We start from the raw sequence: 27,089 nt of genomic DNA, 5'->3' as shown, positions 1-27,089 counted from the left end.
TATTGTGTGATATTCACAAGTCCTTGTACCAATCACTTATGACAGCACCTGTACATAGTGCTCTCGAAGTACGCATTCAAGGCATTTTAGATGAACGATAACGTTTGGTAAACAGCGGGAGAAGGTCCCTATAAGGAAGGGTGCCAGACGAGGATACACCATCCCAGCGACATTATTTGCAGTGTGTCTAAAGGGAGTACTTAAGACGTCTGATTGGGACAAATCAGGTATAAGGATGAATGGAGAATACTTTCAGCTACTTCAAATTTGAAGATGACACAATCTTGTTCGGAGTTTGGAGGAAGCCCCGAAAAGAGTTCTACAGCATATGCACTCAGAAAGCTCAGTCCGGGGGTTAAAGGTAAATATAAGTAACGCAAATGTAACTTTAAAAAGACATGCTTATGCTAGACGAGGTGGACGAATATAACTCACTTGGTCAAGTTGTGACTACAGATTCAAATCAGAAAAACCAAATCACGTGCAGAGGTACTACAAGGTGGAGCGCATTCGGCGAACATGAACAGTAGTATACAGTAGTAGTAGTAAATAACAGTAGTATAGCTCCTCCACCAAAAAGAAATTATTCAACCCAGGCGTTCTCCCGGGGCATGAATTTGGCGGGAAAAACTTGGAGACTTACTAAGCACCCCGAAAGAAAGCATAGTTTGCCCCAATGTACCGTGCAAGGAAGAATGATTGTGAGTAACGATCAAAGACAGGAAATGAGAAACGTTTATAAATCTTAATAGCAGCTACGCTAGCGGATACATACGTACGCCCGGCGAGCAGAGCCCGCGCAGGAAGTGTGTCGTGGGGGTGTGGATTTTAACTTTCACCGATAATGACTTAATGAGACGAACTCGGGTCAGGACCTATTGCGGGCTCCTTTGGAAACCACTTCGGATAGCCGTTAAGAAGAAAAAAACAGCCAATGGCGCGAGCGTCACCGCGGGCACAGCCTTTTGCTTTTCACTTTCTGCGTTCCGCACTTCGAAAAAATGACAAAATAAAGTGGAGTCAACATCATGAGCGTCGGCAGGATTTTGTATTGAGGGAGAAAGCGCATTATATGGAAGGGGAACGGGTAAAAGGCAACGGGGTGGGGATTTTGCTTGGGTGGCATTGAAGGGGGGGGGGGGGGGGAGTGCCCTTCCCCCACTCCCTGCCGACGCCCATGTGCCACAACCGCTCCAGCGAAGCTATGGCAGGTTTAAAGCCAATAAAAATAAAGAACAGGGATAATTTCCTGAAATGTAGTGATTAGAGGAAGGTCAATTCGTTGACGACTTTAAAAAATGCGTATATATGTTTCCTAGCCAGTACAGCCAGCCGTCACCTGAGCTTGCTTATGGGGATTATATCACAGCATAGACGTACCTAAAGCATAAAAAACTACCCGAAGTGAAATTAATAAGCCAAAACAGGCCTGCAGTGGTTCAAAACCACGGTGTAGAAAATATTCAACAGAAATAGCCGAAACCGACCTAAAAAGGGAAAACCCGCCAACACGTACAAAAAGCACTAGCTGAAACTGTCCAAAAGGCAACGAAAAGACCCGGAATCCTTTTATAATGCATAAAGATGTCATAAATAGATTACATGCGTGATAACAAATGTTGATAATAAAATATGACAAACCCTTGAAAATGAAAACAAAACTGGTTACGGGATTTGAACTCGGGTAAAAATGCTCGCTTCGCAGGAGTGAAACTACTACACTACGAGACCAAGTGGTTCTGCGAGATTAAATTGAGGGCCACATGCACGTGGACATAGCTTCAAACATGCCCTAGATGGCGCCCTGCATCGCTTGGCTGTGCTGACTACGAAACGCCTATACGCTTAAAAAAACGATATACAGAGTACTAATGATGATAAGGAAGGGGCGATCTATCACAAAATGATAAATACAATGAGCACTGTTTGTAGTCCAGGACAGTGAGGCAAATAGTCATAGCATAGCATAGGAGGTAACAGTATCACAACGCATAGAAGACACCACACAAGGCCGAATCAGAATAGTCAATAGATGAATAGAAGTTCACAAAGACAAACTCGCCGCACAGATGTATGTGCACCACCGCATTGTACACCGGCAAGAATGCACACAGGAAATCGCCGGAGAATTCCGGAGAACGCCTCTCAAAACAGGTATGTCGGTTTCTACCACGGAGAAGAGAGCAATGGTATTTGCGCCAGCGCATTGTTCTACTGCGCGCAGAGCGCCGTCGAGAAACGCCCTTCGATCGAAGCGCCCAAAACTGGGTCCTTTTCTTTGATCTCAGAGCGACGGAAATCGCATCGGGTTAAAGCGAAAAACGGAGCACGTGAAACGGGCTTGGCGCGACGTGCGTGAGAGAATATTCGCTCCGCGAACCCCTCCGTTCCCTCAGCGGAATTGTCGTCGTGCAATCTTCAGCGCTACTTCCCCGAAGGATGGTTGTTCTCTCGGGGAAACGTCCGGAAAGACTTCATCGACTACAAGACGCGGCCTGTCTGTCGAAGAGGACTTGCATCGCACCAAACAAAGCTGGTTGGCTGGCTTGGACTCTGCACAGATGTTATGGATGTGTTGTACGTGCACGTGCTGTTGGAGACGATAAGAGCACCAGAGACGGTAAAGAAGGTTGAGCGCCCAAATATGAATGACATTTCATTCTCTAAAAAACGGTCAGTGTTGATAAATGGTAAAGTAAGAAAACAGCGGAGGCCATGAGAAACAAAATTTTGCTTAGTCTTGATCTTTCTTGAGGCGCCATCCGGCAAGCGTTTGTTGGGATAGTTGCGTTGAAATTTCTGTGCCGCATCGTGTACAAAACCAATATAGCAGGGAGCATTTGGTCTCACATGGTACAGGATCATAAAAAAGACCCTCTAACCCGTTTTTTTTCGGTTTCTTTTCGAAATCCTAAACGCTTTCAGAACGTAGTCCACAAACCGATCCAGTACTTAGAATTGGGGGTCACTAAGTACCTCAGCCAAAAGTTAGTGTGCTAGTCCTCTTAGATAAAAAATGAAACCGGCTCAAAAGATTCTTCACTCTTACCTGAGTCTTAGCGTTCTTTGAGCGCTCGAATCACGTCATTACAGCAATGTGGCGGCCATTGGCCGCTTCCTGTCAGTTGCAGCAATAAACACATTCGGCAGCCACTTAAGAAGAAAGTCACAAAGCAAAGCAGAAACGGAAGGCAGATAGTCGTGCTGCGACAGGAAAATGACGCAGTGACGCTCCGTGCTGCTGATAACTATAGTTTTTACAATGCTTCCAGATGCGAAGGAAAGAGCGAAAGCGTTTATCGGAAGTTTTGCAGAGCTCCTTCAAATCATGAGGACAAAGAACAACGTTCAGTAACTCATGATGTGGCCCCCAAAAAATGAAAAAAAAGAGAGAAAGAGAGAAAAAGAGAGAGAGAGAATAAATCGTTATTCCTGAGCAGAAGTGCTCATTACAGGGCACTCGCCAGGCGGAGGGAATACCTAGTCCGGCCTCTTGCTCAGTTCAAGGCCCTCAGCGGCGTTCTCTTAGGATTAAAGCAATCGGCCGCAGCGTACACCGCTTGATTGCAGCGTCCTCTCAGTGTACTCGCCATGTTTTCTACTTCGACTTTTTTAAAAAAACTATATCGTACTCCTTATAAATATTTCTGTCCTAATGTTTTTTGCTAACTTTTTCTTCCCTAAACAATATATCCCGTACATTTTAAAAACGTAACTAAGGGTTTGTGGGCAACTGATCGTCTTCTTGCCGGCTGATAGCGACAAGTAGACAAGCACAGCGAGCAAGCTGCGTGCAAGCGACGACGCAACGTATTCACTTTTAAAATATCTGAAGAAGTTGCCGTAGCAACAAGAAGCGAGCAAACAAATAATTAGAATCAGAAAGCCGCAAAAATAACAAATCAGTTAATAAATTATTCCAATTGCAAACATGACATTTACAATGAGACGGCGCTGAAATAAACCAAGGTAAGATGACAAGTCATCGCCCCGCTACAAAGGGGAAACCAGTCATCATCATAATCGTCGTCGTCATCGTCGTCGTCGTCGTCGTCGTCATCCTGTCCGCTCAATGGTTGGTTTTTATGCCTGCCTGGCACACGGTTGTATGAGAAAATTGGACCTGATTTCTTGAGTTCCAATGACCATACTCAAACTGGTGTAACTCTATAAACGGTGAACGCCTGTGACGAAAAACAGTGCAGATAATAAATAAGTAAAGCAGGGTTAAAACAGAATACGAGACAACGATGCATTCGCAAAATGTCTTTCCACACTGGAAATTCTGCTTACAGTGATTGTTCAATAGAGCACTCCGAGAGGCTAGGGCTGCAAATATTGATCTAAATCGCTCATTGTCGCCAAGTAGAACGTAAACGTTTTATGCATCAGCAAGAAGCTGATACAGCAAGAGCAAGAAACACAACACAGCTCACATCCGAAAACCACGACAAATGCGCGTAAAAACCAAAGCCTACCCGCCGCGGTGGCTCAGTGGCTAAGGCGTTGCGCTGCTGAGCACGAGGTCGCGGGTTCGATTCCCGGCCGCGGCGGCCGCTTTTCTGATGGAGGCGAAAGGCAAAAACGCCCGTGTGTACGAGATTTCGGCGCACGATAAAGATCCCCAGGTGGTCAAAATTAACCCGGAGCCCTCCACTACGGCGCGCCTCATCGCCTGCGTTGCGTCGGCGCGTTAAACCCCACAATCAATCAAAAACCAAAGCCTGTATACATGTTTAAAAGGCACACGCAGGCATGACTCACGCCATGCCGTTTGTCTCAGTTTAACGAGTATTCTCTAATTATTTTAAGCATTTTTAATTCCCACCCAAACAGGGTTTGAGATATTCCTCACAGCGAAGCAAAAACCTCTCACTGCACGCAAGGTATCAGCTCTCTCAAAAGGCGTGTTGTGTGGGTGTCTTCCTTCGTGGGAAATGTTTACACGCCGGTGAATCGTGTTTTGACATGAACCCGTGTCAGGCTGCCATTTTCTCGAAAATAGCGTCCTCTTGTATGCACAGATGCTTTCACTCGCCGCACGCAACGCCTGAAAGCTCCTTTCGTTCAAAAAAATGCTCCCCGCGCTAACCTCAAACTGTCACCTTCAAGTAAAGTGTGGTGAGGTTTCAACGGACACGTTTCACTTTCATCTTTCTTTAAAAAAATGGGAAGCTAAAACTGGTAAAGAAGCACGTTTTCGCTAAGCCTGAAAGACGCCTTCAGACCTGGCGTCGTCCTTTACCTGGCCTCTACGCCGCGCATTCTTTTCCTGCAGCATACGTCGTCCTTTCCTCGCCTCGAGATGATAGCGCGATCGGATATGACGGGCTGCGAGCCGAAATGAGACGTAGACAAGCTGACGAACCAAAGAGAAACATGCACGACGGAAACGAAACCACTCTTCAGAGGAGCGCAAACAACGCCAAGAGCAGCCGACTGGATCCGCTACCCGCACGGCGCATGCGCAACCCGAGGGAGAAGAAGGCGCCCGGTGTAGAGGCAACTGCGCACGCGCATTGGTGCTTCCAGAGAAACCGCGCCAGCATCGAGGTGCGAGAGGAAGAAGTCACTGTGTCCCTCTCTGCTCGCCCCGGCCGAATCGTACGGAGAAGGGTTTCTTTTTTTAAAGGAAGAAAACGGGGGAGGAATCTTGCTTTTTGAGACAGGGCTGTCGCTTGGGAAAGCGCTTCGAGGAGACGAAACGGGAAGGAAACGAAGGGAACGGTGGGGAGAAAAGAATGAAGGGAGACTGGGGGTGTAAACGCAGAGTGCGAGAATCAGGCGCCGGGAAAGGCCCGCTGCTCATCGAGCTACAGCGGGAAGAAGGGAAACTGGGTGAAGAAGTGAGGAGAGAAAACGGGAGCGGTGGCGGCGGCGGCAGCGGAAACTGTGGCAATGAACGCCTCTCTCCCCTCAGCCGCGGCGTATGACGCTAAGACGGGCGCCTTCGCTCTACACAGATGGAAAGGGAGATGAAAAAAATAGAAGCACTGGAAGTATCGCTATGATGGCGTTGAGAGAGGAGCTGCTTAGGCAAGGAAAATCATCAAGCGAAAGGATTAGCGCGGAGGGCCAGCGTAGAAGTACGAAAAAGGGAGGCAACTTTTTTTTTTCGGAGATGTGAGAAGCCTGGTCATAGGGATGCGCCCGGAAATAAAGTGGGTGCATGGCCACTTGGCGAGAAAATAGTTGTCCAAGAGCTGGGATAAAAAAGGAGCAGGGCAGTTTTGTTCTGCCCTAAAGGGAAATGAAACACGGGACATATATTACACCGACGCTGGCCGGGGTCATGTGGGCGTGTGAACTCCTAGTGTACGTGTAGACGTTGGGCCGCTGCGAAGAAGTCCAAAAGTGACGACGTGGTGACGCCGGCGGAGAAGGTTGGAGGCTGAGAACGCGAGTTGCCCTTGTGATGCGGTTAGAAGCGGGAAAGCACGGGAAAAGGGGAGGCTGGGCGAGGGCGAGCGGGTTCCGGGGCGAGGAGGCGCGGGGAGAAGAGCGCCCTCGACTACGGCGCCCGCAGGGGGGAGCCGAGGGAAGGCGGGTCGGAAGGGAACGGCTCGCCTGCGTCTCGCCGCGGCTGCGAAACAGGGAGAGGGCGCTCCCGTAGTGCAGCAGCGGCGGGACGCTGCGCGTCTGGCGGGGGCGTTCTCGTCGCTGGCAGCCGGCAGCCGCGCCGCGCCGTGTGCGTCGCGCAGCGAGTGTGCGCCGCCGGACCGAGTGTGCGTGCGTGTGTGTGTGTGCGTGCGTGCGTGTGGTCCGGGGGCTCCATCCTCGGACGGGTGTGCTGCCCGTGCGTAGCCGGTGAACGACGACAACACGGGGGTGCTGTCGTGGTGATCGCGGGGGCGCCGGTCCGCGAGGCAGCCTAGCGCACCGCTGGAGCGGCGCAACCCGGGTCCCCTTGGAGCACCATTTCCCGGCACCAATTCGTCGAGAAGTGGGGGCTCACCCCGGTGCTCCGGCCCCGGGTCCCGGCATGTGGGCCGGGACCACCGGGGACTCGGGCCCGGGGCCTCCAGCAGGCGGGCGCTTCGCCGCAGCAGCAGCCCACGCTGGTCTTTGTGGCCGGCAGGGTGCGCCTCAGCAACTGCTCGCCGCAGACCAACACCTCGGCGGCCGAAGAGGCGCGAGCCAGGTAACACGGAGGGGGTGCAGCGACGCACCAGCCGCGCCCCCGGCTACTCTACAACCCGCTCGGCCCGAGCAATCATGCGCTCCCCGCTGCCTCGGTCTACGCGTTGTCGGTGCACTTAGGAACGAAGCGAGCGGTTGGGAGGCTTGGTCGCACAGCGCGAGCCGCTTCCGCTAGGGATACGATTGCATCGTACAGCACGTCATATGCCGTGTTCTATAAACATTGCGAGCACTAAAAATCAAAGGCACGAGACAGACTGCGAAACCTACGTCCACGGCAATTTCTTTCGTTTTTTATAATAGCAGGGACTCCTTTCGATAGCACTGCTATCGCGACCATTACCCTAGAATCAATTCGCATTAAAACGACGTCGAGTGCTAGACTTCTTGGCCCCGGCATCTTTTCAATGCCATGATAATAATTCGACTAATTTGAGAAAACTGACACTATCGGCGGTGCGCGCAGCAGCTCAGTTTTCCACCGTTCCCCTGTTTTACGAACGGGCTTTCGTGACGCGCTTCGAGAGTGACGGAGGTGTCAGAAAAACCGTTGTCATGAAACACTCCCACCGTTTCAACCGTTGCTCCACGCTGTCACGCGACGGCGCGGTTTCGGAACGACCGGTCCACGCCGCTCCGTCACGCGCGGTCTTCGGACAGCAGCTTCGGGGTAGGCCTAGCGAGGGCACAGCGGGCGCTCTCACGTGCGACCGAGGGGGCCTGTGGTGCATGGTGGCTAGGCCTCGCTGCTTCTGCTGCACGGGGGGAAAGGGGGGGGGGGGGGCAAAACCGCTTCGGAATTACAGACGTCATATGCGGAGGCGATTGAATCACACTGCCCCGTGAGACAGTTAGCGCGCTAAACCTTTCCCGTATGCATGCCCCAACAGGGCTTCCGGGCAGCAACGGCCTGAAGTTTGATCTGCTACCCTTCGTTGCTTATGCGTGCTGAGGTCAAATGTCATTGATGTGATCTCGGAGGCTCGCGGTCGTCTTCGTTTCATTTTTCTGATATCTTCGTTAGCCATTACCATTCCTATCGTATTGTGACATTGAAGTATCCAAAGATGCAGCAATATTTGTCGAAAGCGTAGTTAAAAAATATTCGTGCGTGCGCCGATCTTCATGCAGATGGTTATGAACGGTCTTTTGCTGAGATTTATTTTGAGGAAATCTATTTGTACGGGTGTGGTTTGTGAATTTTTCATCGTGTTCAACGCCAAACCGAAAATAGTAGTGAATAATACTGATCTTGTTGTTGTATGTCACCAAGTACCATAAGGACTTCACCTTTCCCCATTTTTCACGGCTCATGAAATAAAACTTTCTTGGTTTGGGTCGAGAAGCAGGTGTTAGGGCATCCACACAGTGGAAGCCGTCCTTCCTATGCGATGCTTTGGTTATTGCTGATCATCCCGTTCGTTTCCCCAGTCGTGGCTCGTTTGAAACATGGGAGCCAATCAGCAGTTCTACTCACTACTCATACCTAGCGCTGGGGTTAAGGGGGGAGGGTGGTTGAGGATTGCTGCCACTCCCATAGCAGCTGGTACAAGGCGCCTTGTCCATGGCATGGAGCAGAATTTTTATGTGGCGTAATATAGGGCGGATTGCATGGCACATGTGAAAGGGTATTGGAGGGGTAGCAAATCAATTAGCAGTCTCCGCAAGGGGATGATTTCGTGACGGTTAAGGATTGCTGCCACTCCCTTTCCATCTGGTGGAGGGTGTCTAAATTGGAGCGGAATTTTTAGAAGGCGGAATATAGGGTGGAATACATGACACATGAAGACGGGTGTTATGTGGGTAGCAAATCAGTTTTCAGTCTCCTCAAGGGGGTGGTTTCATGAGGGTTGAAGAATTCCGCCACTCCCAATCCAGCTGGTACATGCCGCTTGGTTTCGAACAGAATTCTTAGAAGGCGGAATATAGGGTGGAATACATGATACATGAAGAGGGGTGTTATGTCGGTAGCAAATCAGTTTTCAGTCTCCTCAAGGGGGTTGTTTCGTGAGGGTTGAAGAATTCCGCCACTCCCAATCCAGCTGGTACATGCCGCTTGGTTTGGAACAGAATTTTTAGAAGGCGGAATATAGTGTGGAATACATGCCATACGAAGACGGGTTTTTGTGGGCAGAAATCAGTTTGCAGTCTCCGGGAGGTGGTGTTGTCGTGAGGGTTGATGATTTCTGCCACTCCTATATCCGCTGGTACACGCGTCAAGTTTGAAGCCGAATTTTGTCACCTAAAATAGGGCGGATTACATGGCACAAGTGAAAGGGTGTTATGTGGGTAGCAAATCAGTTTGCAGTGCCCGGAAGGTGGTATTTGGTGAGCGTTGAGGATTTCTGCCACTCCCATACCAGCTGGTACACGACGCTTGGTTTGGAGCAGAATGTTTAGAAGGCGGAATATAGGGTGTAATACACTACACATGAAGACGGGTGTTTGTGGGCAGAAATCTGTTTGCAGCCTCCGGAAGGGGGGTGATGTCGTGAGGGTTGAGGATTGCTGCCACCCCCCGACCAGCTGGCACACGCGCCTGGCTTGGAGCAGAATTTTTATGTGGCGTAACATAGGGCGGATTACGTGGTACATGTGAAAGGGTGTTTTGTGGGGTTAGTAGAAAATCAGTTTGCAGTGCCCGGAAGGTGGTGTTTGGTGAGGGTTGAGGATTGCTGCCACTCCCATACCAGCTTGTACATGCCGCTTGATTTCGAACAGAATTCTTAGAAGGCGGAATATAGGGTGGAATACATGATACATGAAGAGGGGTGTTATGTCGGTAGCAAATCAGTTTTCAGTCTCCTCAAGGGGGTTGTTTCGTGAGGGTTGAAGAATTCCGCCACTCCCAATCCAGCTGGTACATGCCGCTTGGTTTGGAACAGAATTTTTAGAAGGCGGAATATAGTGTGGAATACATGCCATACGAAGACGGGTTTTTGTGGGCATAAATCAGTTTGCAGTCTCCGGGAGGTGGTGTTGTCGTGAGGGATGATGATTTCTGCCACTCCTATATCCGCTGGTACACGCGTCAAGTTTGAAGCCGAATTTTGTCACCTAAAATAGGGCGGATTACATGGCACACGTGAAAGGGTGTTATGTGGGTAGCAAATCAGTTTGCAGTGCCCGGAAGGTGGTATTTGGTGAGCGTTGAGGATTTCTGCCACTCCCATACCAGCTGGTACACGACGCTTGGTTTGGAGCAGAATGTTTAGAAGGCGGAATATAGGGTGTAATACACTACACATGAAGACGGGTGTTTGTGGGCAGAAATCTGTTTGCAGCCTCCGGAAGGGGGGTGATGTCGTGAGGGTTGAGGATTGCTGCCACCCCCCGACCAGCTGGCACACGCGCCTGGCTTGGAGCAGAATTTTTATGTGGCGTAACATAGGGCGGATTACGTGGTACATGTGAAAGGGTGTTTTGTGGGGTTAGTAGAAAATCAGTTTGCAGTGCCCGGAAGGTGGTGTTTGGTGAGGGTTGAGGATTGCTGCCACTCCCATACCAGCTTGTACATGCCGCTTGATTTCGAACAGAATTCTTAGAAGGCGGAATATAGGGTGGAATACATGATACATGAAGAGGGGTGTTATGTCGGTAGCAAATCAGTTTTCAGTCTCCTCAAGGGGGTTGTTTCGTGAGGGTTGAAGAATTCCGCCACTCCCAATCCAGCTGGTACATGCCGCTTGGTTTGGAACAGAATTTTTAGAAGGCGGAATATAGTGTGGAATACATGCCATACGAAGACGGGTGTTTGTGGGCAGAAATCAGTTTGCAGTCTCCGGGAGGTGGTGTTGTCGTGAGGGTTGATGATTTCTGCCACTCCTATATCCGCTGGTACACGCGTCAAGTTTGAAGCCGAATTTTGTCACCTAAAATAGGGCGGATTACATGGCACAAGTGAAAGGGTGTTATGTGGGTAGCAAATCAGTTTGCAGTGCCCGGAAGGTGGTATTTGGTGAGCGTTGAGGATTTCTGCCACTCCCATACCAGCTGGTACACGACGCTTGGTTTGGAGCAGAATGTTTAGAAGGCGGAATATAGGGTGTAATACACTACACATGAAGACGGGTGTTTGTGGGCAGAAATCTGTTTGCAGCCTCCGGAAGCGGGGTGATGTCGTGAGGGTTGAGGATTGCTGCCACCCCCCGACCAGCTGGCACACGCGCCTGGCTTGGAGCAGAATTTTTATGTGGCGTAACATAGGGCGGATTACGTGGCACATGTGAAAGGGTGTTTTGTGGGGTTAGTAGAAAATCAGTTTGCAGTGCCCGGAAGGTGGTGTTTGGTGAGGGTTGAGGATTGCTGCCACTCCCATACCAGCTTGTACATGACGCTTGGTTTGGAGCAGAATGTTAAGAAGACGGAATATAGGGTGGAGAACATAACACATGAAGACGGGTGTTTGTGGGCAGAAATCTGTTTGCAGCCTCTGGAAGGTGGTGATGTCGTGAGGGTTGAGGATTGCTACCACTCCCCGACCAGGTGGCACACGCGCCTGGCTTGGAGCAGAATTTTTATGTGGCGTAACATAGGGCGGATTACTTTGCACATGTGAAAGGGTGTTATGTGGGGTGAGTAGCAAATCAGTTTGCAGTGCCCGGAAGGAGGTATTTGGTGAGAGTTGAGGATTGCTGCCACTCCCAAACCAAATGGCACATGACGCTTGGTTTGGGGCAGAATTTTTAGGATACAGGACATAGGGTGGATTACATGTCACATGTATAAGGGTGTTATGTGGGAATAAATCAATTTGCAGTCTCCGGAAGGTGGTGCTATCGTAAGGGTTGAAAATTGCTGCCACTCGCATACCAGCTGGTACAGAACGCCTAATTTGGAACAGAATTTTAGAAGGCGGAATATAGGGTGGGATTAATGGAACATGTAAAAGGGAGTTATGTGGGTAGCAATCAGTTTGCAGTCTCTGGAAGGTGGCGGTTTTGTCTCTGAAGAGGTGTGGTTGGAGGGGGAGGGGAGGGGGGGGGGGGCTGGGTATTTGCTGCGTATGTTTCTGTAGTGGGCGAATAAAAAAACTTCTCAGGGGATTGTCTCGGAAGGGGCCAATATTTTAACTTCATGTGCATGTTCGTGTGTCAATGGAAAACATTCGTGTTTAAATGTTCTTTCTAGAAACACTTTTAAGACCCGTTTGTCCTCATTCAAGAGAGGCGCTCAAATACAAATTTTGTTATGCTGCCTAATCATACTGCTTATGCTGCTTATTCAAGCTGCTTATTCAAGTGCTGTTTATTACGCTGCTTAATAAGCATACTGCTTATGCTGCTTATTGAAGCCTAGAGAAACAACTGGCTGTAAGAGTACTGTAATAGGTTTATTTGCCAAAGCGTGCGCAAGTCTAGGACGGCAACGGCACCACAGGCAGGCTATAAAACGCTGTGTTATGTGCACCCGTCGACGTCATTTAAGTGTTGTTACGTTTGAGCTGGTTAAAAACCGGATATATATATATATATATATATATATATATATATATATATATATATATATATATATATATATATATATATATATATATATATATATATATATATATATATATACATATATACACACACAGTTGGAAAGACCGTCCGATCGAACTTAGAATGATGCTGTAAAAATACGTAGAAATATGCTTTCCAAGCGTTTCATTGCACTCCAAGTATTTCTTTCGAATTCATTGGCAGTGTATATTCCACAGCACGCCTTGTGCCATCGGCTTACGGTCCTACAACGCTGTTCCGGAGATCCCATGGGGTTTCAGAGTTTCGAAAGGCTTTCAAGGGGAATCCTCGGTGCACTCCGAGCCTAGGCGTCCCGTGGGAAATTCACTGCGCTGCGAAAAAGAATATTCGTTGTAACTTCTCAAGTGATTGTAACGAAATTGTTCAAATTTGGACAAAAAAGGGTCTTTATTCCACGGAGTAACATTGGGCAAATTTTTTTGTGCTCTGAATATTTGTGTAATAATTCATATTGAAATAAAACTCCAAACTTGTAGTAATTACAATAGAGTTTATTCAGAAATATGCATTTCTTCAATTAGGCTCTATGTTGATGAAAATAAGAAATTATTTTTTAGGACCAATGTAACTACGTCACCCAATGCACTAAGACAAATAATAGATTTTCAATTGCACGTGAAAACTCATCCAGAAGGTTAAGCTTAAAGCAATTCACTGGCTCTTCTCCTACAGAGTTCAACTAGTTGCTAAACGAAAACACGTGTTCTTACGTTTATTGGAAGCTTAAACTTCACACATATTGCGGAGCACCCTTTAAAATTTCGGCCATTGTTTATTATGCGTGAATATTAATCTCAGTCAGCTCAGCACTTGCGTTCAACATTTTGTTTTTAGTGCGAAGCACTTCAGGAGGCCTGGATTGTCGTTATAACTTGTCCGGGGTGCGGTATCCCGCCGCGACAGTCACGCGGCGTCACGCACCAAAACAGATGCTTCGAAAAGATCACCGCTTCCCCCGGTCGGTATCGAACCTCAGCCCCTCGCGCTACGAAGCCGATGTCAATCCCATTGCGCTACCCAGGCTTACGTTACTCATGTGCAAAGTGTTGGGGGTGATTTTTGCTTTGCGCCGTTGTCAAGGAGGCTGCCGTCGCTAGGCCGCAAATAAGTACATCATAGTATGAAATAACGAAGAAAATTCGAATTAACGCAATAATTACAGCAAAATAATGAAAACTCAGTGCAGTATCTCTTTGTAGGCGTTTTCAAGGGCTGCGGCACCCTCTCTTGACTACTTTCGGTATCAACTACAGGCTGATATTGAAAGTAGTCAAGAGAAGGCCCACAGCCCCTTTGTTGAGTCACTGCTCTGTAATTGGCAGCTTCCACGTTGAGCAAACTTGCTTTAATTTTTCCGTCTGCACCATAATGTGTCGTTTATGAAGTTCGGAAGCTGCGTTTAGCTCAAGCCACGGCGAGAACTCTGCAGCCTTCGGGCATATTGTTACCTTCTTTTTTAGAAAATCTGAAATGCATTTTGGACGTAGTCAACCAGCTCATTTACTGCTTGGTGAAGGCGGTTACCAAGTACTGAGCCAAATTGTGCTTGTCTTTGCGCACAAGATAACTTAAAAACTATGTCACAGAACGATGCGTTTCTTTCTTGGTCCGAGCATTGTTTACTGGCATGAGGGACGTCACTCGAACCATTGCGCTGCTGTTTGCCAGCTTTTTTCCAGTGCCAGCAACAGAATCAATCGATGACCCTCAATTAAATAAACTGATATAGAAGTATAAAGAAGTATCTGCTGCGGCTAGCAAATCACGTAGTCCATCTCTGTACAGCTCTGTAGAGTAATACGTCTCGTAGTGTTTTCACAAACGAAGGAAGGGGCGAAAGTGTTGGTCGGCAGCGCTCCACGGGGCCGTTAGCGCCAAAAAACCTAGTTGACTGGTCCTCGACCCCTACAATTGTATTACTGTGCCACTAATCAAAGCTATTAGCAGCCATGCGCCTGAGTCTTGGAACTAGCAGACGAACATACAAAAAGTATACATGTTCCACGGTTCACTCGCCGAGCTTACTGTCATGGCGTATGTGCCCTTCCGGGGTCAGACATCCGGAAACAATACTACCAGAGTCTTCTCTATTACATCCGGATGGTGACCTCTCTCGCTGTGCTTAGATTGCCTTGTGGACATTCGCGTTTCCGCTCCCCGTTCAACTTTGGAGAGGAGGTGAGCGTATCTTTTGACCTCTGTAATCAACATTTTTTAAGGTCATCACATATGGACACACAACTATGTACAAGCTTATTACAGTTAAGATTAGAATAAGGGTTTTATTCGAATAGAACCCATTGCTTGTGTGTAAACTAATGTGAAGCTGCGCAATAAAGCCGCGAGACCGACTGGCACCTTTGGCACGTTTTCTTTCTGCTTCGATCTGGCGGCTTCCACCATCAATTTTCAGGAACGCACGCGCCATTAAGCCCGTCTTTTAGGAAGAGCATTAAAGGTTTTAAGTTTTGCCCCGACATTCCGGACGAGAAGGGAAGAGGAAGGGAGGGTGGGAGTTGGTCGTTGTAAAAAAAAACGCATGTCGTCTTCGACATCGCCGGCTTTCTTTCTGGAAGGCGTTTCCAAATTGTCAGTGCTAGTAACTTCCCGCCTTCAAATACCCTCTAGAATACGTTTGGAAACACATTCGTTATAAAAATATTTGGTTTGAATCTTCCTTTTTTTATCTTTCTTTTTCAAAAACAATAAAAACACCACACGCCCCTTGTTTTGTTAAGCTTACTGTAACAGGTGATCCCTATTTATACTGATTAGGCGAGATCCCGCAATATTTCGCACCATTATTTTATTCCACACCACTACATTGCACCCCTATATGTAACGATCAACGCTTTGAATAAACCAGTTGCAAGATTGCGCACCGACGCATGGTTTGTGCGTTCCTCGGGCCCTGTCACCCAAGAAAGAACGCAGCGCACACTAAATTTCATTTCAACACCGTATCAACTAGCCTTTTTCGACTACTTCAATGTTGGAGGCATGAATGGTATATTTCTCAAACAATTTCACTCTCTACGTCCCTCCCTTAGTGAGCCCAAGTATTCCGTTCATCGGTTTTACGCTGATGTGCGCCTGGAAAAAATCGACGTCGGGTGCGACGTGCAGGGGACCCCGAACGGAAACGAGTTCGAGCAACTCATCAGTATGTCAGGGCAGCATGGACCGGAGCCGTAATGCCGTATCCTGGAACGAAATTTGATTCCCTACGGCACTGGTGGCAAATTTCTAGACGGTCGCTGGAACTGGGCAGAAGCCCCTCTCACACAGGCCCGCCCCGTCGGCCCTCTAGTCGAGGAAAGCGTGGTCGCTCAAATGGAGGGGGCGCTGCTCATATCAGCTGCTTTCAGTCTGCGAGGATCGTGCTTTGGTAAAAATTAGCACTACTTGAAGCACTACTTGAAAGTATATATATATATATATATATATATATATATATATATATATATATATATATATATATATATATATATATATATATATATATATATATATATATATATACATATATATATATATATTGATATATATATATATATATATATATATATATATATATATATATACTGAACCATTTTGCAATCTTTCGTTGCAGATTCCACTTTTTTTCTTCGAAACAACAGCATAAATGAATCTTACGTTCCTGTCTGCCTTTATTGTGTTTCTCTCCTCGTAAAGCTTCCTCTGCGGACGCATAATAATAACTGAATGGGGAGCTGTTTCCCTTCTTTCACAAAATAAATGTAAAAAAGTTTGCCTCAGGACGCATGCACGAAAAATACAGACACGAACAGGGACAGCCAAAGAATGCTGCGGTGCGCCGCAGTGTCTGGAACGTTTCTGTAAGAACAAAAATTGCACAAAAATTCTGAGGATTCCGGACTGATTCGCAGGCATTCTTACGCCACTTGTCGTTATTCTTCACGATGAGCCACATTTACACTATTATAACGATTGTAGTTCTTAGCTTCGCGAATTTGGAATTTTTTTGCAGATACGGGGCATTACATGGTTGGAGGATTGGGACGTTTATTTTGTGCTTCTTTTCTGTGTGTTTTAGTTGAGTCTTAGTGGCGTGAGGGTGGTGTATAAAATCGGCCTTTTTGATTCCATTAGGTAAGGTCGGTTTTAACAGAGGAGCTGTTTGGCAAAGCGTAATTTTTCTCATCTGCAGTTTAAAATACCAAGAAAATGCCGAGCGGCGACCTCCCAGCGTCCCCGGCGTACGTTTGTCAAGCCAGGCATACCTACTTAGGGAGCTCGGCCAAGATTGGCCAAAAAAATCTCCAACGTTTGTCGTAATCGTGGCGGCACTTGCTCGGAACGAGGAAGATGCGTCGTAGCGTACGCCCCTCCAAGGTGATGTCCAATGATTGTCACTTTAAAAATATGAAGGAAGGTCACACTTTTATCAACAATGATTGAGTAAAGGTCATTGCGCCAGTGAGGATGAAGCGAATCGGCAGCAATCATGGACTTAAACCGTAGGAATAGCCGTGAACGTTGCGTACAGCTTCGCTACCTTCAACTCTTGCGCGGTAGTGTGAGATTTTTTTGCATTTTTTTATTTGTTTTATTGTTTAATCTTCTTTGTTGTTTTTTTTTGCATTCTCCTTCGTCTCAATTTCCCCTATATCAACAAAAAAGAATGGAACTTTTCGCCAATCACCAATTTCTCTGCAGGTACAAGAGGTAACAGGGTTGGTAATTTTAGCAAGTTTTTTCTGTGTGCCTGTTTGTCTACTTCAGTTCTTATTTCTGGATATGGTGGGCTGACTTCGACGTCTGGCATAACGATTAACGTCAAGGTTGGGGTGCAATGTCATCAGCAGGTACCCGCAGCTCGACGTACAACGAGTACGATGTTGCAGAACACATCGTAAGGCTCAACTTGAAGGAAACCCAACGTTAAGCCTAAACAAAAGAAGTTATGTTTACCGTCCCATTTTAAGAGGTAACATAGCTAACCGGTACCCGTTGGGAAAAAAATACTCATTGTGCGTCAAGTTGCGGATACCGGTCGACGGCGTAAGGCTTCGGAGCAAAACTCAGGGCGCATAGCGGATAGTTGCTGCTTTTATTGTGGGTGTTTACCATCAAAGTGGTAAACGCCCACAGAATTTCACATATCCTGAGTGGTCATTTGGAAAATGCTTCGTAAGGAGGAATGTTTGCTGCTGCAGCGCGCGTTGCTGCAGATGCCGCAGCCCGCCGTGAATGCTGTAAAGGCAGCAATTTACAATCAATCAATCAATAAATAAATAAATAAATAACAACATAAATAAAAAATAAATAAATAAATAAATAAATAAATAAATAAATAAATAAATAAATAAATAAATAAATAATAAATAAATAAATAAATAAATAAATAAATAAATAAATAAATAAATAAATAAATAAATAAATATTGTTACCGTAATTATGCGAGAAAAAAATAGCTGTGGCTTAGCTAAGCTCACTTTGAATATGCAAAGCAGAAGCTTTGCTTAGTCTGGTTGAGTATTCGTTTTGGCTTGGTTAACCTTTGATTTAGCTGTATAACCGACCACGCCTCAAAGCCGTTCGGTTCTGTGCAACGCTCACAGAAGGAGGCCGGGCGAACACGGCGTTTCTCTTCCCCGGGCACGAGACGATTCACGTTGCCCGAGATGACCCAGCGCCGTATGCATGGGAGGCCGCAGGGGGTGGTCGGCTGCCTCGGCCGCAGCGGCGTCGGCGACCACAGCTCGTTCGGTGCAGAATCACTGAAAGCGTGGCCTTGTGCGCAGCGCCGACAGCGGGCCCGTCGAATCACGTGATGCGCTTCGAGGGGTGTGTCACCGGGGGTGTGTCTCCAGTCAAAAGGTCATTTGCGCATCATCCACGAATTCGCTCGACGAAAGTAGTTAAGCTTCGCTTTAAACATTCGTATTTAAGACACGATGCATTTACAAACAGGAGGTAACCGCCATGACAATCGCACGGGCCCCTTCTACATCCGCTTCTCGCTTTTCCCACAAAGTACTTGCATGGCCAGCTTCATATGCTCTTTGGCTTTACGTTGGCACATGTCTTCAATGAATTAGGCTATGTACTTGTTTGCTGCTAACATACACTGCAACATTATATTACTAGAGCGGGAGGAATAGGTGTGTACTACAAAAAAATTATGCCCGTAGATTGAATCCTGTGCGCGTACTCTAAAGACTACCAAATTGCTACATTCCGACTGCTTAGAACATACCGCGAAAACGTATAAACGCTTAATAAGCAGAAATGTGGGCTGCGTTCCCGCAATATTCCGTGATTGGTGCAGCTAAACCATGTGCCAATTTTTTTTTTTTTTTTGCTTGTAGTGCCTTCCACAGGCGCGAAACGTATACATTGTAAGCCTCTACAAACTGGAGCGTGTCACCGAACACATGCAGGCGTGATATAACTAATGACGCCAGGCGCTCATACGTGCGTACGAGTCTAAGGGGCGCCTACGTTTCGCCGAGTTTATTTTTTGTGTGCTTAGCTGAACGAGCGTGTGTGGCTAGTTCATGCACTGTTCGCTTTTTTACCCATTTGTTTTCCGCCGGCTCGGGCAATATGGAAGAGAACAACCAGAATTTGTTAACGGCACTTATTTGTAAATTCCTTGTGTTTTGGCGCCTCTGAGAGATCACCAGGTAATCCAAACTAGCCCGCAGCTCTCCAATATATACTGCATGCCTCATAACCCTGGCGAAGAAGTTTCAGCGCACAGAGCCCCAAGCTTTTCTTGGGTACAAATTTATAACGTCAATCTAGAGGTACCCGTCTAAGTAGAAACATTGTCTTCATAAAATTGACTTCTGTTCAAGTAACCAAACATTTATATTTGGTGCGCGCCAAGACAAATTTGCGTACCTTCTAAAAATATCGCTGTGACTCGAGCAACACCATGTCTATAGCTGGAATCCAGCAGAGCGCAGACAAACCGCACTGACTCTGAGGCTCGACGTTTCTTATTGATTCACTTCTCGCGTGACTACCTATTTTTGTTGGCCGAATGTGACGCAAAGAAGCCGCGGTAATTGCTCCTAGAATGCGTTCGGCAGCCCATTCCAGGAGAAATCTAGCGAGTGCCCACCACCATTCTCTCCCGCTGTTTCTTTTTTTATTATTATTTTTGCTCGGAGTGACCGTCACGTCCGGCGTATTCAACTCTGTTGTGGAACGAGCCTGGGCGTGACACCGAGGCTGGCCTTGACATTGTTATGCGTCGCGTCCTTGAACCCGGCTAATGCGTGTTTTTGTTTTCGCGTGGAATGTGTGCGTGTGTGCGTGGATTCGTTGTCCGGTGTGGTCGAATAACTAATCAGATACAGTATAAGGCCGTCGATACGGCGCACAGAACAGCGCACGAACTCCACGCATTGGCTCGTAGAGCAAAGGCGTCACAGTTAGACCACCCTTTCTCAATTGTCTCGCCGTTTAACAGGCGTAATTGCGGTTGCAATGTTTTTGACAGCCAATTAAACCTGACCAGATTAGCTTTAGATCTGCATACACGCCACTCATCTATGCACACTTTATGCCTTAAAAAAGTGATTTCGTCGAACTGAAAAGACCCGCGTGCCTGTCGTTCATAAGCCGCCTTCCCGAAGATGCATCCCTATAAATAGGAAGAGATCATACAGACAGCGCTGCTTTTTATTCCCACAGATAAAATAAATTTCGTATAAGGTAATGTTTATACCTTTCTTCAGTATTCACTGCAGGATGTCCCCAAACGAATACCGCATCTCAATATAGTTTTTCTAACCCGATACAGTTTCGCGTTGATCACGCAACCGACAATTGACAGACCATGCGCATGGGTCGAAGTATTCGTAAGAGTGCGGCCACGTTTTGACAGGAAGTGTTGATATGTATGATTTAGGTATGTCTTAGAAGAGGGCTCACGAACACGGGATAAAATGGTGTAATATATAAAATGAAGTACTCTTTACGGATCATTGTGAAGGATTTCCCGGAATGCAAGAGTTATCTCTTTCCTCGGGAGAGAGAGAGATAGAGAGAGAGAAAATTCTTTAATGAGACCGAAGAGGTCAGCCCTGCATAATGCTGGGCTTGCTACTTCATATGGTTGGTGAACATGTGATAAGGGTTATATGCTTACATGAATAATACAAATAAGAAAAAGAAAAAAAACGAAAGAAACTCCACCAGACAGACACATTAACACACATAAAAAAGACAAAAAAAAGTCACAGGCAGTCACAGGCTGGAGTCGACTCCAGAGTCTCTGAGGAAACGCGCAAGAGCTTTAAAACCCCGCACCGCCCTGTCTTCGCTGTTCCAGGGGCCGAAAAAGTCCTCCATGCTGACAGTTCCCGCCCGTAATAAACTTCGCGCTGTCGTTCGCGCCGAGTTAAAACGGGGACAAACGCAGAACAGGTGTTCAGTGTCTTCTCGTACACCACAAAGCGTACACATAGGTGATGCCATCAGACCGATTTTGTTAAGAAAGGTTTTGTATAGGCTACTTTGAGGTGCAGGTGATGTATAGATTAAACAAGTATTCCCGCGGGAAACGCACTTTGAGAAAATGGAATGACGCCGCAACGTTTATAAAGGGGCCATAAAGAGCAACAAATGGTTCACTCAACGGACTGTTTTGTCCCAACAGCAGCCTTTTCCCAGGCGTACTTCGATTTCTGTTTGTGTGAAATCCTTCACATTTCTTTTTCAGATGATACTCAGACAAAGCGGTTGGTGTTACAAGCCAAACAGTAATCGTCATAAAATAATCCCTTGCGAACGGAAGATTTTACATGAACAGGCGCACGAAGCAAGGAATAAAACAAAAATCTGCAGGAAAGCAAAAGAGGTTAACCAGGGAGCTGTACGGTTGACGGCCATACACATGGGGATGGCGATACGGGGATGGAAACGGAAAGAAAGGCCCGCAGTTTATAATAAAACGAGGAATGGAGAGCGAATGAAAGCTCTCTGCTAACGGTTGGTCTTGTAACACAGTTGTAACCTAACTCAATTCCCTCGGGTAGAACGTTCCTCTGTGTTTTCAAGCTCCAGCACTCAAAACAAATAAACATGACGAGTCATATCAAACGCCTTCGCAAGGTCCATTTTTGCAAGTTCCACTTGCCCCATTTTCTCTGACACGCATTCTAATGTTGACAACCGCCTCGGTGATGCGAATAAATTTTCGCGGTTTTATACGCGAGGGTAATACCGTTAGAAAACCAGGCTGAGCAGGTATGAATGGTTTTGATTCTATATTTCTAAACCGGCAGAAAAAACGATAAATACGTTAGCCGTCGCTTGGCGGAAAGAAGCAGCAAAGAACACCTGGTGAAAAAGGAATGCCCAGATGCGTACCCACTTACGGCTCAGAGTCATTAGCAAAAACATTGACCTACATCATCTAGTGTAAACTCACAAGTTTTCACAACTTATCCGGGTCATCTGGCGTAAAAACGTTACAAGCCATTCCCCTCTGTGGGAGTGAATTACCAGCGAAGCTCTTTAGCACATAACATAGCACAAGAATCAGGGGAGAGGTACAATAATTTTTTGTGTTAAGCGCTAACGGCGGTCATACTTGAAAAACAAAACACAGGTATACACGCACGGACGTTTATTTTGACTCTACTAATCTTAAAGGAGCCATGAAGACAAATTACAAGTTGGGTTTATTAGAAAGACTGCTTAGTTCCGACAACAAAGATACCAATATCATCGCAATCTTCGAACGAATAATGGAGATATTAAAGAAAACGTGTGAAGCCGGTGCGACCCCCTAGCCAATTTTCTGCAACATTTCTATGACGTCACAGAATCTTGTTTGTGCGATAGGCGGCCGCCTAACTGACCCGTCGCGAAGACACATGACTGGACCACTGTAATGGAGCATCTAGGTCGATTTGACCGCATCACTTGACTGCTAACGTGCAGTTAACGCACTGATAATTATGTTTTAGGGCTGGTCCGTATGACGTCACTCTTCTCCATATGACCTCACTGTGGCGCAAAATTTGAAAGTGTTTCAATACTTCTTGCTTTTTTTCTTTAAAAAGCGTCTCTTGCAGCTGTAATGGAGCTGAGTGAGATACTGAATCCTAGTTCTTTGAAATTAAACGAAGTTGCATTTTCTCTTCATGGCTCCTTTAAAAATGGCGCCCATTGATAAGTAAGCAAGTCCCCGTTCACTTCGACGTTGTCTGAGCTGTGCTGATTACCCACCCAAGAAAAGCGTACACACTCACAAGCAGCAAGAAAAGAGCGGGGAATACAAAAAAAAACAACCAAATTAGGTGGTTTACGCTCTGAAGCTATACACCTGGGTTATGAGGCGTGTCGTAGTGGAGGGCTCCGAATCCGCTTAGACCACCTGAGCATGTTTAGAATGCAGAAAAATCTCAACACACGGGCATTTTCGTTTCTCGTCTCCATCAGATAAGCCACCCCCACGGGCGGGATCCAACCTGCGTCCTCGGTCTCAGCAGCACAACTCCTTAGCCACTGGGTCACCGCGCCGGGTGGTGGGAAATACAGCCGCCCCTGTATTGATACAATTGATAGAACATCGGTCACATTACCCGAAAGTTGGGGATTAGGGTCCCACGCGAAGCGCTAATTCTTCCCCATTTTTTTTTCTACCACTGAAAGCTCCTATTCGCACGCCAAATGTAAGAGACGGACTATTTCTTCATTTATCATTGGCGACATTTAAGATTGGCTATTTTATTAGGCTTAAAACGAGCTCCTTGGTTGCCATTACTTAATTTTATAGTACTCAATCCAGTTGCGCGCATTTTGTTTTAACAATTATTGAAGATGCTGTATGTATGCATTGCCACTTTTCTTGCAGTGTTCCACGTGAGTGCACGTCCAGGGGTATGTAATCGCGATTCATTGCGGCACGGAGCAGTGACATCAACAAGTATAAGCTCGCGTGCGGACAGCAGACGCTAGTACGGACGCTTTCTGCACGCGTCCTTTGGGCGCACTCAGTGCCTAACATTATCGATTTCATAGCTGCGTGCTGCGCAGAGGCGCTGACATACCCGGGAGTCGACGCTCACTCGGTGCTACTAAGGAAGTGACGGGCCGTACGTTACAATACAAGTTTTTATATTAAGAAGCCAGTTGGCCAATGACTCTGGGAGCGAGATTTAGTCGCAGGCGCTAAAAGCGAGCGGCATTCCTTCTTGTGATAACCTTAGAAATGGGCGTTGTTTCGCCACAAATCTTTATCCTTCGCTCCGGAAGATGCAGCGGCGGCTATGACCTCGATTGATGATTACAGAATGAACACCTGGATGATTTGGTATTGCTTCATGGCTACTAACAGCGCGCGCAGACGAGAAATTAAGAATAGAAGTTACCGAACGAGCGCTTTCTCGATTGGTGGTTGTTGGGGCCCTAGATTCCTGTGATCGAGGTCATCCTTGCTTGTCAACGTGAACCTCCGTACATTTAGGCTGCTTTTGCCACAGCATACACGATCATGGAAGATTTCGTGTAATTCAGGCATTTAAATCAGAGGCTAAAATCTTTTCCCGCGCATAGGTCGCATAGAAACAAGTGTAAGTTTTAGCGGGATCTCAAGCAGGTTCGAAGTATCATAAAGGTTTGAGAGAACAACACTCTTCTCCCATCAAAGCACTCACTGGACATTTGAAGGTGTGCAATGCTGCGCCTGTCGTTTTGTTTATTTCGGTTTATTTTCTTTTGCACAAACGCTGAGTAACCCACGTCTCGGATTTTTGGTACAGGCCCACCCCATACGGTAGATCGTTTTCTTTATAAACTGCAGCTGAACGTAATAGATGACGCAGTGTACACGCCTTAAGAATTAACGCAAAATTTCAGGCTTCCTGGAATCGCTGGCTGTCGTGACTTGGCTTAGAACGTCGACCAAGTAGCCGCCCCTCAGGTACAATTTGCATATCTGCATAATTTCCGCTCGCGTAATTTGCATTTTCAATTTTGTTAAACAGCAAAAATAGCTAAAACATGCACTTCCGCAGCGCCTACGGCTTCGTTCAGGGGATAAATTAAAAATAAATATCCCGATGTCATGCGATCGCCAGTTCTCAACGGCGCTCGGCTGTACGGCTATCCGTCTTAACCCGCTCCCGTTTTGTGTTTCGTTCCCTGTTTTCTTTGCGCCTCTTAAGTTTCAAATAGATCGTGCGGCATATGGTTTCTCTTGATGGTTTCTGCTCTGGAAGTGCTCGTGTTTTTGTTGTTGTTGTTGTTGTTCTCAGAAGAGGGTGGGATACGGGTTCTTTGTCGCAGCCAATTCTAAGACATTTTTAATGGATTAGCAGCTTCTTGTATATTATGAAATCGATAAAGGCGCCCGTCCTTTAAAGCTAAAACAATACCTACCATTTCGTGGGCTCCATCCTGTGCTTCCATGCGTTGCGAGTTTTTTTTTGCCTAAAAAAATGTAGGGTAGACTGAAATGGAGCTTGACAGAGAGGGATATAACCGACTTTTTTCTTTGTTTTTTTACACAAAGTGGCATTTTACGAGCCGCAGTTACACCTGGTCTCTGATGCGTGCCGTAGTTGAGAGCTACAGAATAATTCAAATCACCTGGGGATCTTCGAGACATCAACACGTCTACACACGGGTGTTCTTGTTTTTCCTATCAGAAAAACGGCCTCCGCGGCCGCGATAGCACTCGAGCCCTCGTCGGCATCAGCAGCACAACGGCTTACACATTAAGTTTTCGTGGTGGAAGTAAGCGATTTCTGATACAAATTTTTTTGCAACTACAGCCGCAACTACGACAGGATACTCTTATCACAGCGTGCCCCCATCCTACCGCGCCCATAACTACAGGAGCGTGTCAGAATGCTTGCTATAGCAGGCATTCTGACACGCCCTCGTACAATGTGTAGAACCGCTACATGTATACATGTAGAGGTTCTATACATTTAACGGTTCTCCTCAAAACGTTGAGAAGGTTTGAATACGTTGTAAGTAGAGCGCCATAGCTGTCAGAATGCTTAAATTGTCTTAGGGCGTTGCTCTTTGAAACACGGCAGATTCGTGGTCTTGTCGCATGCTGTCATAATTTTATTGAGCCCGTTCAATTGAAGAAACTAAATTAAGCTCTCGAAACTTTTATTGCTCGATACTGAGTCAAGACGTCGTGGATGCGATATTGGAAGCACATACTATTACGAGTGATGTTCGCATATACCTTAAGGCATTCTGATGTTGTAAAGCAACTTCTGGAAGTACCAAGTTTTTATTAATTTTGCAAGCTAGGAACACGCGAAAGTTGTACCTGAAGTACGTTAAACAGAAGGCGCGCGTTTAACCAAAGTTAACAGATATCACTCAGCGACCAAGAGCTTACTTATTTGTTTATTTCTGTGTTCATTCATTAATTTATATAAAAAACAAAAAAAAATAGTTTTAAGATATTTGTGAAGGTTGCCTCTGCCTTTTATTTAGCCTTTATAAAATGATGTCCGTTAAAATACCATAATAGGCCAATTCCTAACCCTTCAACTCCTTCTATGTAAAGTCCACTGAGGCTTTTAAGGTCGGCAGATATATCAAAATAAAAATGGATATACAATAAATGGTTCAATGCTTAAAAATACAGGTTTCGATGCTCGCTGTTGCCTCCCGCTCCCCCTTCAGCTCCAGCATTTTCTGTTAAGAGACAACTTCGGCAATTCGTTTCCAAAAAGACAACTTTTATGAATGCGCCATTTCAAATGACACAAGGGTGTGGTTTTCAAGAGCTGTATCATTATTAAGACACTTTGAGCAGTCAGCAACTCTTTCGGTAGAGCCCCAAAGGGCGCAAAAATGACATAACAGAAATGGTAGGCAGCGCGCCTTTGATTAGACAACGCAATTAGAGAAGTACGTTTGTTTAAATGCCAGGCGTTCAACCACCCACTCTGTTGCGTCTTTCTACCGACCATTTTATCTGTTATCCTTCCCTCGTCCATTTCTCCGTGAAGTCATTACCTAGGAGCATTATCGTGGTCCGTCTTCTGACGAACTAAGACCCAGAACCCCAAGTGACAACGAGATCAGGTCCCGTATACACCCCGCACTTCCACCCGCAAACAAATCTTCCGCATTACGAGCAACGATAGCAGCACCTATTCAGCTCCGAATTTTGGCTCTCGCTGCTTTTTCGAATTCGCTGTTAACAGCTGCCGATATCGGCGGCAGCTCGTAACATCTGGCGCTGCTCCACCGACTTCGCTCTCCAGCCCGATGCAATCTTCGGTGATCTTCGCGGCTGCCGCTTCCCGCGCCATTCGTGTGCCATTAAGGTGGATCCGTGGCCTCTGCTTCGGCCGCGGCAGCGGCGAACGTGCACGCGGCTCCGTGCCATTAATCGATTCCTTTTCCCGCGGCCACGCACGCACAAACACAGGCGTCCCC

At 46.7% G+C, this 27,089-nt stretch overlaps 1 protein-coding gene across 3 annotated transcripts in view; it reads left to right on the top strand.

The window, feature by feature from the left end:
- The window catches only part of Sh (Potassium voltage-gated channel protein Shaker), a 621,315-nt gene that overhangs the window by 508,536 nt on the left and 85,690 nt on the right, over positions 1 to 27,089 (top strand). The window lies entirely within an intron of this gene.

Source organism: Haemaphysalis longicornis, unplaced genomic scaffold, assembly GCF_048455015.1.
Source record: "Haemaphysalis longicornis isolate Haplotype H1 unplaced genomic scaffold, Haemaphysalis longicornis Haplotype H1 scaffold_3, whole genome shotgun sequence".
In the NCBI taxonomy this organism is placed as follows: domain Eukaryota; kingdom Metazoa; phylum Arthropoda; class Arachnida; order Ixodida; family Ixodidae; genus Haemaphysalis; species Haemaphysalis longicornis.
Note: the sequence above shows the minus strand (reverse complement) of the source record. Positions and strands in the feature narration are given on the sequence as shown.